This window comes from Herpailurus yagouaroundi, unplaced genomic scaffold, assembly GCF_014898765.1.
Source record: "Herpailurus yagouaroundi ecotype Mexico unplaced genomic scaffold, PumYag 77, whole genome shotgun sequence".
Taxonomy (NCBI): Eukaryota; Metazoa; Chordata; class Mammalia; order Carnivora; family Felidae; genus Herpailurus; species Herpailurus yagouaroundi.
This window is the reverse complement of record NW_024412388.1, coordinates 78,486,227-78,502,296: the sequence shown is the minus strand read 5'-3', so window position 1 is coordinate 78,502,296 and position 16,070 is coordinate 78,486,227. Positions and strand designations below refer to the sequence as shown.

At 38.0% G+C, this 16,070-nt stretch overlaps 1 long non-coding RNA gene across 1 annotated transcript in view; it reads left to right on the top strand.

Annotated features, from left to right (window-relative positions):
• The window catches only part of LOC121027473 (uncharacterized), a 35,502-nt gene extending 28,040 nt beyond the window's left edge, over positions 1 to 7,462 (top strand). Inside the window, exon 2 of the long non-coding RNA XR_005788756.1 lies at positions 7,231 to 7,462. This is a non-coding gene — a long non-coding RNA (uncharacterized LOC121027473). The remainder of the gene's footprint in view (positions 1 to 7,230) is intronic.
• The last annotated feature ends 8,608 nt before the right edge of the window (positions 7,463 to 16,070 follow it).

The following is a 16,070-nucleotide window of genomic DNA, read 5'->3' as shown; positions in this document are numbered from 1 at the left end:
GTGATATGGTCTGATTTATATATTTAAAAAGCTGCTCTATAGGGAATGAACTCTGAGGAGAGGGCCAAGAGTAGAAGAAGCCAGAGACCAATGGCTAGGCAGCCATTGCAGAAATTCTCAAGAGACACAAAATACCTTTAGTGGGGGTTGTGGCAATAAAGCAGTGGAGCATAGCATCTTCATAGCAATGAGGAGAGATGGCTGAGAGATAAAAATTGAAGATGCATTCTCCAGGACTTATGGATGAATTGGCTGTGAGGGGTAATGGAGAATGTATTGGATTGAGTGGTGGCCCCCCCCCAAGATATATGGCCCCCCTCAGATTCCTCCCATCTCTGCCATAGCCTGGAAACTCACTGTCAGACTTCCTTCCCTCTCCCCCTGGTGTACTGCTGATAGAATCTAAGCTGGCAGACTCTTTTCCAGAATGAGTAGAAAAGTGGAAGAAACCCCAGTGACAAAGCAGATGGCTTTACTCTATGATGAGAGAAAATCTATTGCATGGAATTTGCAGCATTTTAAGGGATGAAGTTTCTACTTTCTCCAAGGTGATGGTTACATTTACTGGCCAGTTGATATTACCTTCTCTTGTCTCCGCTGCTCCCATCCTCAGTTTAGCAGCAGGCCCCCTGTGACTCACCTACAGCAGAAACGCTACGAGAGATCCCCACACCTAGCCCCACTGCCCCAGACCCTCCTGCGAGCTCTGCTGCCAGAGTGAGGATTTCAGCATGCAAGCGCACTTCTCACCCTTCAGTGTCCTTGGAGAAAAAACCATAAAGCTTTCCTTGATCTAACAATTGCCTGTGTTTCTGAGTTCATCTCCTCTTCCATCCCTATCAGCTTTGCATGTGAGATTCGGTGGCACTGACATTTCTCCAGCTCCCCGGACCCCTTCCTCACTGCTCCCTGAGTCTGGAATACTTTCTTTTTCCCCATATTCTCACTCTATTAGGGAAGCTAATAATACACCCACTTTATTAGGGAAGCTATCCTGACATCTCTCTCTTCCCACTACATCAAATCCCCTATTTTCAGCCTTATGGTGCTGTATACTGTTTCTGCCTAGTCCTTATGATAGTTGTAAGTGTGTATATATGTTTAGGGTGTGTGTGTGTGTGTGTAGTGTACATATATGAATATAGTGTACATATAGTTACCTATCAGTGTCCACTTATGAACATCAGTTCCCACACCCAACAGAAGAAGACACATTCTACATTCTTTCAGGCCCCAGGAGAAATGGTGTTGTTTTTGTGATATGCCTGTCAGCATACAGAGCCAACCCTCACCCGACATTCACACCTTAATAATATGCATGGTTATTTGGCAGTGTGTTTGGCTTCCCTAGAAGAAGAAAGATGATAACCAAACTCAGTTACTTCAAATAAAAAGGAGAACACGGGGGCAAAGCTTGATAGAATTACCAAAAAACATTAATCTAGGAGAAGAGTCAATAACATGTCTCAAACATAGTTCTTTTGAATATGAAATCTCCAAATAAATGCCTCTAGTCTTCAGAGTGATGAAAATATGGTGTACATCTGTACATTTGTTTTCTCATGGCTTGTGTTTAATTATCCACAAAGAAAAATAATTCACAAAATATTTCATGTTCTTCTCTTTTCACTGCCAAAATAGGAACTTCTGAGGCTGACAGAATTGGTTGCGATCCCTTTGAAAGTTTTATTAATGTAGACAGAGTATGTTTTTAATCTTTTGTATTTTGATCACGAAAATGTATTTTCTGTGATTCGTTCATGCTTGCTTCTACCATATTTTAAGTAAACAAGGAGTCAGCAGTTTTGCTTTGTAACACATATTGGGCTTTTTTTAAATGCAGAGCTAAGATGATTAATGAACAAACTAAATATTAAATCAGAGGACTCTACTTTGTCTAGGACGGAAAGGAAGTCTTCAGATTCTTTGAGAGATTAGTATCTACATTCATTTAATATAAACATCAGAGACATTCCACTGTGAGCATATTTCTTCCCTCTAAAAACTAATGCTGTATGGATGCTGTGTTTTCTGGGTATTTGTAGATGTAGAAATATAAATAAATGAAAGTGCTTACTTTTTGGTTTCAATTGATATTTTGGGTAGGCAGTTGAAACTTAAAGCAACAAGTGTTTTTAGTAGAGTACGAAACATATTAGTACTCTCAAACTAGTACTATTAGTTTTAAACATAAAAGTGTGCATGAGAAAATATTGAATACTGCAGCTAATCTTTTATCATAATTGTCGCTGTTATTCATATTTTTCAAAGCTTCATTCCAGTTTCACAGATCTCATTGTTTGGGGTGTGTTCGAAGTGTTTGGAGCATAAACAGCTGGCTGCTTATCAGTAGATGCCTGAACAGAAAAACAAGATGTCTTCTCTTTGAGATGAATCTGTAAGAAGAGTTTATCTCAAACAAAATAGAATTTTGGGGTTAACAGTCTCAAAGTTGACATACAGTTTTACTGCAATGCCCAAACAAGAAGGTGCTTTAGCAAAAATAGAGGTCAAAACATTTTATTGAAATAAGGTAATCTCTTTTTTTTTAATAAAAAACTTTATTTTTTAATTAGTGATTTTGACCTTGTAGAGTTAAAGCCTCAGATCCTCATTTTTTTTCTTGTTATTGTTAAAATTGCACTATAATCTATACAAAACAAACAAAAAAACCCTAGTACTTGACTGGATCCTGCTTGTGTTACCAGATTTTACAGAGACGTGAACCCTCTTGCCTAACATGTCTATCATTTAAGGGTTGAAAAGAATGCTTAGTAATGGGAAGTTGCCCAACGACTTGTAAACATCAGGTGATCTGAGATAGGAGCCCTGACTGCATGTCATAAAGAACCATTTTCCATCATCCTTTTGTTCACTACTTGAGCAAGTATTATAGGGCTTCCCACATACCAGGCACAGTTCAACATGTTGAGGACACAGAAGTGAGCTAAAGAGATGGCTTTGGGTAGCTTTTATGTTGGTAGGTGGAAATGAAATGCTTAACATTTAACCACATCTTAATCTAAGAATAAATAACATGCTATCAAAATGCTCTTTTTTTTTTTTCAACTTTTTTTTTTTTTTATTTATTTTTGGGACAGAGAGAAACAGAGCATGAATGGGGGAGGGGCAGAGAGAGAGGGAGACACAGCATCGGAAACAGGCTCCAGGCTCCGAGCCATCAGCCCAGAGCCTGACGTGGGCTTGAACTCACGGACCGCGAGATCGTGACCTGGCTGAAGTCGGACGCTTAACCGACTGCGCCACCCAGGCGCCCCATAAATGCTCTTGAGATCATTATAGATTGAGTCCAAGAACACCTATAGAATAAATATATCATGATATATTATTTTTCTTGATTTAAAAAAGTAGGAAAGTTCATCACGTTAGCTCATAGTTTACTATATACAAGTGATTGCTTTCTCTATGATTAAATCTATATACATCTCCATAGAAAATTCTGCTTTTCTCTGTAGGAGAGCCAAAAAGTTTAAGATTACTCAGCTAGCTAGTGGCAGAGCTGGTAACAGATTTTGCTGTTTTATTTGCTATCCCTTGATCTAATTAGTCACTTTATCTTCAATTTAGAACCTTGCCAGAGCGATCTGTTCTGGATTGGAGACTGAGAACTGACATTTATAAAGTATTTGCTATGAGCCAGTACTTGACATATATGGAGAGGCAGGTCTTATCAGACATAATTCACAAAAGAGAAGACTTTTCTGAACAGATAAATAAACAATAAGTAACAAGACTGAAGTTTGGACATAGTTCCTCAGCTTTCCTCTGTGCCAGGCTACAGCTGAGTGAAAACCATACATCTCTTTATATTTAGATTGCCTTTTGAATCCAAAGTAGGGATAATAATCAACATTTAAATTCATGTCTGACAACAAGTTCTAATGATAATTGACATGTAATAGCACTTATTGTGCTGGGTACTTTATATGGAGTGTGTCATTTCATCTTCACGGCAATAATTACTAACCCCCAATTATGGCTGAGGAAACTGAGCTTCAGAGAGATTCAGTGGCCTGTGGTCACAGAATTAGCAGAGCCAGGACTCAAACTTGACATTGTTGTTGGGCTAGAGCCCAGACTTCTAACCTATTTTTTCAATGAATGTCACCAAAAGGAAGTGGTGAGGGGGAGGGGCAAATGAGGGAACACTGCTTAATCTAGGACAACATCCCACATGATCAGAGAACCTCTTCCCTAGTAGCCAGGTCCCTAGTAGGATGCACACCGAAGTGGGCTGTCCCTCTCTTTCCCCTTGGATTCACTGATCTAACTCAAGGGGACCTAAAGGAGGGAAACTTTGGGGTACCGGTAGCTCTGTTGGTTGAGCGTCTGACTCTTGCTTTGGGCTCAGGTCGTGATCCATCCCAAGGTCATAGCGTCGAGCCCCAAGTGGGCTCTGCACTGAGCATGGAGCCTGCTTGGGATTCTCTCTCGCCCTCTGCCCCTCTCCTGCTTGTGCTCTCTCTCTCTCTTAAAAAAATAATATCCCTTTGGGGCGCCTGGGTGGCGCAGTCGGTTAAGCGTCCGACTTCAGCCAGGTCACGATCTCGCGGTCCGTGAGTTCGAGCCCCGCGTCAGGCTCTGGGCTGATGGCTCAGAGCCTGGAGCCTGTTTCCGATTCTGTATTTCCCTCTCTCTCTGCCCCTCCCCCGTTCATGCTCTGTCTCTCTCTGTCCCAAAAATAAATAAACGTTGAAAAAAAAAATAATATCCCTTAAAGAAAGAAAAAAACAAAAAAGAAAGGAAACTTCAGCTGGAGACTTGCTGACTTGCTGTTGTAAGTTGGGGCAGATGGGGTGAGGGTCTGCAGTGGGTTTACCTGGGAGGTAACAGAAAGCAGTAGTTCTCTGCTTGAGCCGTGAGCATTTCCTGGAGGCGCCAGTGAAAGAACAGAATGGTTTCCTCACACTCATTCAGCAAAATACGGGTTGGCAGCATAAATGCTGGCTAAAAATGCATGTTGGGAACAGTATCTTCCCTTTTTCTGGAACTTTTTGGGGCTTTTAGTCATTCACTTAAGGAATGCTATCTGAACACCTAGGCATAAGTGGCTGTATGCTGGACAAAGTGGGGGACCCGAAGGCATACTTTAAGGGACATATGTAAGTGAAAAGAGAGAGCTACAACAGAGTGAATCTTAATCCAAATCTAAATGGATTGAAAAATCTGAATCAAAAATGGAAGAGTTTACAATGAAATTAGAATGTTAAGGAAAGAAACTCCATAATTCAAACACAGATCTAACATGGAATTATACAGAGTAGAAAAAATATCTGTCTTAATTGTATTGAGTGAATAAGCTGTCCAGTCTACCTTTCACATTTGGTTGTATAGACATCATGACTAAAGGCTGGTGGTGTTACACTATACCCTATTTAGGTAAATTGAAATGGTACAGATAAGATACCAAAACTGTCAGGATAGAAGTTAGGAAATAGTTTTTTTTTAAGTTTTTATTTATTTTTGAGAGAGAGCACAAGCAGGGGAGCAGCAGAGAGAGAAAGACACATAGAATCCGAAGCAGGCTCCAGTCTCTGATCTGTCAGCACAGAGTCCAACGCGGGGCTCAAACTCACGAGCCATGAGATCATGACCTGAGCCAAAGTCAGATGTTTAACCGACTAAGCCACCCAGGCATTCCTAACTTAGTAAATATTTAGAGAATAGTTGAGGAAAAATTAGATTTTCATAAAGTGATACTAGTAACTTACCCTGTATGATAGGGTGTACAGTGTCCGTTGACCTTCAAAAAGGCTCTGGAGATAAACCAAAAAAAAAAAAAAAAGAAAGAAAAGAAAAGTCTTGATGTTCAGCTTACGAGTTGCAAAAGCTTCCATATTGCGATATTTCATTTCTGGGATGCCAGTTTATTACATATTAATTAGTAAGTTGATGTTTGGATGTGATACCTTCCATATGGGATTTTTAATGTAATATGTTGGTGATTTAGGGAGACACTGTGCACTAGATTGATAATAAGGCATCAAATTTTGGGTGTGTCACTCTTGGGAGGGTGTCTTCAGATGGCTCATCTCATTCTTTTTCATGTTTCCATTGCAAAGGGTGGCTGTTTTTTCAAACCTCTTCCCCATATTCTGTGACTATTCTCTATTTGGATTCTATCAGAGAGTTTATATATATATAGCATGGATTTCTTTTTGATTTTTAGAAAAGTTGTATTATGGGGCTTATGTAAATATTTTCCTTTTTTTCCTCCCTGATCATAAACTTGCCCTCACTCCTGGATTTGGAATGTAACCAAGCTGAAAGATGAGATCATGTTTGTAGAGCAGAGTGAGGTCTCAGCAAGAATCTTCTAATTTGAAAGGCATCAGTATTTTATGAACTTGGTTACTGAAATGCTGGGGAATGAAATCAGGAGTTTAAAAGTTATTTTCATCAATGGGGCTAAACAAAGAAAATAGAGTTTTCCTTTTTGCACTTTGTATTCACAGTAACTTATTTTCCCTTGCAAAAAGAATTGTACTGTTTCACTTAGAAAAATGGACTCAACAGTCATCTGCTAATGCAAGTAATGCTAATGTCTTCTTTTTGTTTTATTTTTGGTATTATGTAAATCGGTTATAGAATGGTAACTCTTTTGTTCTTATTTTGAAGTTTGCAAAATTTTAGACTATTATTTATTAATATCCCAATGTCCTTTTTTTATATGGAGGAATATTTCCTTTGTTTCTTTTTCATTAATTGTGTGTGATTATTATTTATTAATAGTACTATTTGCTTTTGCAATATGGAAAAATAATTTCCTTTTTTTCCATGTAATCACACACATACTATACTGCTTAGGATACAGAACACATGAGGATAACAAGTTCTTTTTTTTTTTTTTTTTTTTTTTTGCAGATGTTTACCACATGTGGAGCTTAGCATGAAGCTAAGTCATGAGTCAAGCATGTCCCATCCCAATGCCCTTTGAAACATTTTTATGTGGTTCCATGAAATAGTGTATATTTTAATGGATGCCGTGATGGCCTTGCTCAGGTCCTTGTTTTCAGACAATCCAATTCAGACTATCTGCTATGGGTATCTCTTGCTTTACCATCCTCCTTTGTTAGGAATCAGATCTTGATTTTCTTTTGGGAATCTCCTCTCCCCAGGCCATGTGGTCCCAGTCAGATGACCGCAGTGCCCCACCTACTCTGAACTAATAAAAATCTTCTCTAAGATTTGTTTCTCTCCGATCTATAGCTGCCAGGAGAGAGAGGAGCTCCTTTTACTCTGTGCTGTCAAGCTGAAAGAACCACATAAGCCTGCAGCTTATGGTCCTAACCCCAGGCTTCATGGAAGAAGCTCTCTGCAGAATGATGCCAACACACGGAGGGAGCCAGAGCTCTGGCAACATTTACCACCATCTGAAGCTAAACCAACCCTTCAACTTTCCAGTTGCTGGAGCCAATACATTCCCTTTTTCTTAAGCTAATTTGAGTGTCATTTCTATAACTTTCAACCAAAAGAGCTTTGAATATTGCTTTCCATCTAGAGGTGAGAATGATCAACTCAGTACAAGCAAAAGTAACTCGTCAACAGTTGTGAGTAATAGAAAATCTTATCAAAATTTCTTTTGGAAAAGTATTAAGTTTTTGTTGGTTTGGAATACTAAATTTAGAAAGCTCAAATAACTAACATTTTCCTGTACCCTAGAGACAAGTGTTAAGTAAACTGACCCTAAGGATTATTCAAATATGTAATTCTAAGTTATGTCAGAGTGTCATTATAGATTCAGCTTAATCACCTATATCTTCAGCCTTAATAAGATTATTCTATAGGAATTGATGCCAAGAGAAATGATGGGAAGGCTCTGTGCTAATAACAGTTACAATGTATTGGCACATTCTATGTGCCAGGAAGTGTGCAAAGCCTGTCATTGTTTTACATTTAATTCTCCCAGAAATTCTAAAAGGTAGATGTTATTATTTCCCTTTTACAGATAAGGAATCAGGGTTAACAGTATGCCCAAGTTCACACAGCCAGCAAGTAGGAGAACCAACATCTAAGCCTGTATCTTTCTAATTTCAAAACATAGGCTTTTACCACTGTTCTCTCTTTAAGTTTCCAAACTTCGTAAGAATTCATTCAATTATCAAAATTTCCAGCATATTTGGGAGAGATTCCTGGCTCCTAGTGGATATATCTGTATCCATATACAATTATATAATATGTAATATATGTACTTCCCAGTAGATATTTCTTATGAACTTATAAATATATGTATATGAATATATGTATGCTTTTTATACCTACTATGAGCCAAGTTTAAGAATTTATAATTCACCTGAGAGTCCTATTTCAAACCTCTTATGGGTAAATCACAATTTGCCATCAGCAATTCAATATCTGAATTTTATTTATTTTTATTTTTTATTTTATTTTATCTTAGTATTGATTGATTGTATGATATCTGAATTTTAAATTCTTTCTCTTATGAGAGAAAGATGCCTAGGCTGGCATAGAAAAAAAAAAGTGAACTAACCAATCCGTTAGACTTTTAGCAGAACCTGGGGTTGCTGTTGTTTCCAGAATTGCACAAACCCTCAGTAATTTTGGAAGCCTTGGAAGGCATCTCTGCTGATCTATGAGATTCTAGGCATAGCAGGCAGGAAGGGAGTGGAAAGCATGGCACTGGTCCTCATCTACAAACTTCTTCTTTCATAAGCCAAGTCTCTTGTGTGGGTGTGGGCTGCTGACCCCTGTCATCTGGATGTGTGACAATAACTTGTTTTCATGTTGACTCTTCATAACCGGGAGCTGTATTGGCATTGCATGTTTGCTTTAACTTCCCACACAGAGACTAAGTCCAAAATGTAATTAATTGAGCCCTTATTTGAAAAAAGAAAAAAAAATGTTCTGTGTATTTAGAGACCCCAAAATGATGTGAAAAAATATTTTCAAAACTAAACTAATCCAAATAGAACTATGTTTTCTCATGGAGGAGTGAAAAGAGTTAGGGATTTGGAGAGAGAACACCTGGCTTTGAGTTACAGCTAACCACTCATATATATGGTTTTGGACAGATAATTTGTACCTCAGTTTTTCTTTTTCTTTTTTTTTTAAAGTTTATTTTGAGAGAGAGAGAGAGAGAGAGAGAGAGCGAGCATGAGCAGGGGGAGGGGCAGAGAAAGAGGGAGAGAGAGAATCTAAGCAGGCTCTGCACTGACAGCGCAGAGCCCAACCCGGGGCTCAAATTCACAAACCATGAGATCATGACCTGAGCCAAAATCAAGAGTCGGACACTTAACTGACTGAGCCACTCAGGCGCCCCAGTACTTTGTAAGTTTTAAAGCACTAATATTATAATAGGCCCTCCTACTATTGATAGGAAAACTTCTTAGAAATCTCTCAAGTATCAGAGAAACACACACCATTCATTCTGATATGTTTATTTCCATAGAATTTCAAAAACAGTTGAAAAAGTCAGCTTAATATCTTTAAACTTATTATAATGCAGTATATCATAGCGTTTGTAATGTTCAAGTGTATACAATGCTATTATCTGAACAAATAGCTGACTAAAAACAAATTCAAATTCTTACTATTTTAATTATATAAAAGATCAAGCAATTGCAAAAATGATTCACTTGTTTCATTCTGATTTTTAAATATAGTTTACCTTAATGTATATTTGTAATTTTGGTTCTTACTGTGATTTCCTTTAATATTGGAGAAACTACTTATTTTTCTTTGGAGACTACTTGTCTGTGTTACAGGTAATTAAAATATTTGGACTGGGGCGCCTGGGTGGCTCAGTGGGTTAAGCGTCCGACTTCAGCTCAGGTCACGATCTCGCGGTCCGTGAGTTCGAGCCACCGTCGGGCTCTGGGCTGATGGCTCAGAGCCTGGAGCCTGCTTCCGATTCTGTGTCTCCCTCTCTCTCTGCCCCTCCCCCGTTCATGCTCTCTCTCTGTCTCAAAAATAAATAAACGTTAAAAAAAATTAAAAAAAATATTTGGATTAATGAAGAGTTGTCATATTTTTTTCATAAAATAAAAGCCAATAAAAATACACATAATAACTACATAAGACTGTAAAAAAAAAAAAACAACAACAACTAGAAAATAAGTGTTGTGAGGATGTGGAGAAAACCCTTGTGCTCTGTTGGTAGGAATGTAAAATGGTGTACCCACTGTGGAAAACAGTACAGAAGATCCCCAAAAAGTAAAAAATAGAATTACCTGACAATCCAGCAATCCTACTTCTGGGTAAATAGACAAAAATGAAAGCAGACTCTCAAAGAGATAGTTGTACCTCCATGTTCATTGTAGCATTATTCACAATAGTCCAGAGTCAGAAGCAACACAAATGTTCATCAATGGACAAATTACTAAATAAAATGTATATAATGGGATATTACTTGGCCTTAAAAAAGAAAATCCCATAACATACTATAACATGAATAGACTTGAAGACATTATGCCATGTGAAATAAGCCAGTCACAAAAGGACAAATACTATATGATTCCATTTATAGGAAGAATCTAAAGTAGTCAAATTCATAAACACAGAAAATAAAATGGTGTTGTCAGGGGTTGGGGGAAGGGAGAAAGGGGAAGTTGTTATTCAATGGGTATAGAATTTCAGTTTTACAAGATGCAAAAGTTCTGGAGATGTGTTGTGCAACAGTGTGAACACTGAACTGCAAACCTAAAAATGGTTAAGATGATAAATTTTAGGCTATGTTTTTTCCATCACAATTGAAAAAATACTGTATATGAACCTAGTTTAATTTGGGGGGTGATTCAGAATACTCCTTTAGTATCCTAAGGCCTGATGGTACTTTATCTTCACACTGGAGCTCAGGAGAAGCAGCCCAGGTATTTGACTCAGATTACAAGGAACTGAGGTACAGTAGTCCTCAAGCCTAGTGTTTGATTCAAGGTGGGTAGGTGGGCAGCATCTCAGGTCAGAGAGTTTCTTGCCATTTTATAAGGACTAAATAAAGGCCATTTGTAGGGCAGAAAGGCAGACAGGGAAGGAAAGGGCCTGATTGTTGGTCTAGAACTCTTTCTCTGAAATTCTGGAACCTCATTCTGGTAGATATCAGTCACCAGTAGAGGAAATATTTGTTGATGAAATAAACTGATGAAATGCATAACTGTTTAAATCAAATAATAAATTATGTTTTTTATCTTATATCAGAGTTTCCCAGACTATGTTCTGTAGAATATTAGTTCTATGGGTATTATATTTTAAAAAGGACACTGGGGTCAAAAAGTTTGGAAAATGTGGGGTTAAAAAGAGTTAAAAATGGAATTTTTTTACTCTAGAACTTTTTAGAGGCATTACTATGTTAATGTTAATGTAACTGTGCCAACATTAAATATTATATGGTAATATTTAGTGGTTAGTATGTTGGCATTAATGTTAATGCATTAATATCCACGTGAATATATATTTTTTATTTTTTATTTTTTTAAATTTTTTTTCAACGTTTTTATTTATTTTTGGGACAGAGAGAGACAGAGCATGAATGGGGGAGGGGCAGAGAGAGAGGGAGACACAGAATCGGAAACAGGCTCCAGGCTCCGAGCCATCAGCCCAGAGCCTGACGCGGGGCTCGAACTCACGGACCGCGAGATCGTGACCTGGCTGAAGCCGGACGCTTAACCGACTGCGCCACCCAGGCGCCCCTATATTTTTTATTTTTAATGTTTATTTTTGAGAGTGAGAGAGACAGAGCATGAGCAGGGGAGGATCAGGGAGCGAGAGACACACACAGAATCTGAAGCAGGCTCCAGGCTCTGAGCTATTAGCACAGAACCCCACATGGGGCTCAAACCCACTAACCATGAGATCATGACCTGAGCTGAAGTTGGATGCTCAACAGACTGAGCCACCTAGGTGCCCCCCCTCCTTGTGAGTATATTAATATGTTTTTCCTAAGTCCATTTGACCAAGGAAGCAGTCCTTGGCAAACTAGTGTGAGAATGCTGCCCTACATCATAAAAGGCATGATATTTTTGTCAGCTGCTTTCCTTAAGAGAGTAACTTTCTTTCATTTCTCCTGAGTTTGCTGTGAAGTCCCTCTCTTTCACCATGAGCACCATTGGGGAAATAAAGAGAGAGTGGGACTGCAGCAGTTTTCATAGTTATTATTTTGAGATACTGTAAAGCTATATGATGATTCAGCTTTTCTGTAACCCCAACTACTTTCTAAACAGACAGCTTTAATATTGGGCCACCTTGTTGATTTTGCAAGGGTGTCAACATAAAATAGTGAGTCAAGAATGCATATTGCAAGGTGAAAATAGTCAAGGTATGGAGTTTCTTGTATGGGATACTTAACAGTGTTGATTTATAAGAAAAAACTAGCTGTTGTATTAGGAAATTACAGTTGGCATATTTTGAATTCTCATTACTAGATATTTTGAATGTTACTAAAATAATGACAGTTAGCTTAGAAATGGCCCATTTAAGGGGTTCCTGGATGGTTCTGTTGGTTAAGCGTTCAATTCTTGATTTCAGCTCAGATCACGATCTCATAGTCTTGAGATCAAGCTCCACATGGACTCTGCTATGGGTGTGAAGCCTGCTTAAGATTCTCTCTCCTTCTGCCTCTGCCCCTCCCCTGCTTGTGTGCATATGCACTCTGCAATTTCTCTCTCTCAAAGAAAAAAAGAAACAAACAAACAAAAGAAGTGGTCTATTTAAGAGCTAACAGATTAGATATAAATAATTAAACTTAGTAGGAGTAGAGAGTGATTTCTAGGAGGAATATATTTCAGAATCCTAAAAAAAAAAAAAAAAACAAACAAAAAAAAACCAAAAAAACAAAACCCAGAACCCTATTACAGAATTAAAGAATTAAATGTGAGACCTGAAACCATAAAAATACTAGAAGAGAGCATAGGCAGTAATTTCTCTGGCACTGGCTGTAGCAACTTTTGTCTAGATATGACTCCTGAGGCAAGGGAAACAAAAGCAAAATTGAACTATTGGGACTACATCAAAATAAAAAGCTTCTGCACAGTGAAGGAAACAACAAAACTGAAAGGCAGGCTATGGAATGGGAGAAGATATTTGCAAATGACATATTCAATAAAGGGTTAGTATCCAAAATATATAAAGAACTTAACAAAACTCAATACACAAAAAAGAATCCAGTTAAAAAAGGGGCAGAATATATGAACAGACATTTCTCCAACAAAGACAACCAGATGACCAACAGACACATGTAAAGATGCTCATCATTACTTATCAGGGAAATACAAATCAGAACTGTAGTGAGCACACCTGTCAGAATGGCTAAAATCAACAACACAAGAGGCAACAGGTGTTGGCAAGAATATGGAGAAAAAGGAACCCTCTTGCACTGTTGATGGGAATGCAAACTGGTGCAGCCACTGTGGAAAACAGTATGGAGGTTCCTCAAAAAGTTGAAAATAGAGAGGTGCCTAGCTGGCTCAGTCAGTAGAGCATGGGACTCTTTAATTTCTAAGTTTTAAGTTCAAGCCCCACGTTGGTGTAGAGATTACTGTAAAAAAATTTTTTTTAAATAGAACTACTCTACAATCCAGCAATTCCATTACTGGGTATTTATCCAAAGAATACAAAAACACTAATTCAACATGATTATAGCAGCATTATTTAAAATAGCCAAGAAGCCCAAGTGTCCATCAATAGATGAATAAAGAAAGAAGATATGCTGTATACAATAGAATATTACTCAGCCATAAAAAAGAATGAAACCTTGCCATTTGCAAAGACATTGGTGGAGCTAGAGAGTATAATGCTAAGTGAAATAAGTCAGTCAGAGAAAGACAAATACCATGTGACTGCACTCCTGTGGAATTTAAGAAACAAAACAAATGAGCAAGGGGAGAAAAAGAGAGACCCACACCAGGAAAGAGACTCAACTATAGAGAACAAACTGATGATAATCAGAAGGGAAACGTGTGTGGGGATGGGTGAAATAGGTGATGAAGATTAAGGTGCACATGTTGATGAGCACCAGGTGATTAAAATAAAAACTTAAAAAGAAACTCTTACAATAAGTATCTGCACACAAAATTCAAGTCAACAGAGTCAAGAGTCAAAGCAGTTTCTTGATATTTTAAGACTCCTTACATGTGCTACCTTTTCAGCTTAAAATCCAGGGTTGCTATGACTACGCTCAATTAGTGTTTGTTTTATTTGTAGTCAAAACCAGGACACATCAGAGGGAGGACATGAAATCCTTCTGTGTAGACTTTTCATAGTGAGTCCCTGATAAAAGTCACCTTGGTTAGGGAAATAGTCAATGTAATAGTGGTGTGTGGTGACAGATGGTAGCTGCATTCGTGGTAGCAAAGCACAATATTTGGACTTGTCAAATCATTGTGCTCTACGCATGAAATTAATGGAACATTGTGTGTCAACTATATTTGAATTTTTAAAAAGTCACTTTGCTTAAGACATTAACATTAGAAGCATTTATTTTGAACCTAAAAAGTAGAGCCACCAGAGTCATTACAAGACATAATGTGATTAGGAGAGAGTAGTATTGACTGTGTATTTTTAACTTTTTTTAGTATATAGTTTTATCTTTAGCAGAGCATTATTTCTGACATGTTCCTTCTAAAATTACCTGTTGCCTTACTCCTTTTATTTATTCAGCAAGTATTATTGAGCACCTATTATTTGCCAAATGTTGGGTTGCACACTGAAGATATTTGTTTTACTATCATCTAAAGGATATTTTTAGGGCACCTGGGTGGCTCAGTTGGTTGAGCATCTGACTTCAGCTCAGGTCATGATCTCACACTATGTGAGTTCAAGCCCTGCATCAGGTTCTGTGCTGACAGCTCACAGCCTGGAGCCTGGTTCAGATTCTATGTCTCCTTCTCTGTCCTTCCTGCCACTTGTATTCTGTCTCTCACAAAAATAAATAAACATTAAAAAAAATTTTAGAGAAGCATATTTTTATTTGCATTAAGAAAAATTAAGAAAACCAAAGCTGGAGTCATCACAATCCCAAACTTCAAGATGTATTATAAAGCTGTAGTCATCAAGACAGTAGGGTACTGGAATAAAAACAGACAGATCAATGGAACAGAATAGAGAACCCAGAAATGGACCCACAAACGTATGGTCAACTAATCTTTGACAAGGCAGGAAAGAATATCCAATGGAATAGAGACAGTCTCTTCAGCAAATGGTGCTGGCAAAACTGGACAGAGACATGCAGAAAAATGAACCCAGACCATTTTCTTACACCATACACAAAAATAAACTCAAAATGGATGAAAGACCTAAATGTAAAACAGGAACCCATCAAAATCCTCGAGGAGAAAGCAGGCAGCAGCCTCTTTGACCTCAGCCACAGCAACTTCTTACTCAACACGTAAGCAAAAATGAACTAGTGGGACCTCATCAAAATAAAAAGCTTCTGCACAGCAAAGGAAACAATCAGCAAAACTAAAAGGCAACCGATGGAATGGGAGAAGATATTTGCAAATGACATATCAGATAAAGGGTTAGTATCCAAAATCTATAAAGAACTTAACAAACTCGACACCCAAAAAACAAATAATCCAGTGAAGAAATGGGCAAAAGACATGAATAGACACTTCTCCAATGAAGACATCTAGATGGCGAACAGATACTTGAAAAAATGCTCAACATCACTCATCATCAGGGAAAATACAAATTAAAATCACAATGAGATACCACCTCACATCAGTCAGAATGTCAAAAATTAAGAAGTCAGGCAACAACAGATGTTGGTGAGGATGTGGAAAAAGAGGATCTCTTTTTCAGTGCTGGTGGGAATGCAAACTGGGGTAGCCACTCTGGAAAACAGTGTGGAGGTCCCTCAAAAAATTAAAAATAGAACTACTCTACGACCCAGCAATTACACTACTAAGTATACATCCAAGGGATACAGGTGTGCTGTTTCGAAGGGACACGTGCATCCCAATGTTTATAGCAGCATTATCAACAATAGCCAAAGTATGGAAAGAGCCCAAATGTCCATCAACGAATGAATGGATAAAGAAGATGTGGTATACACACACACACACACACACACACACACACACACACACACACACACA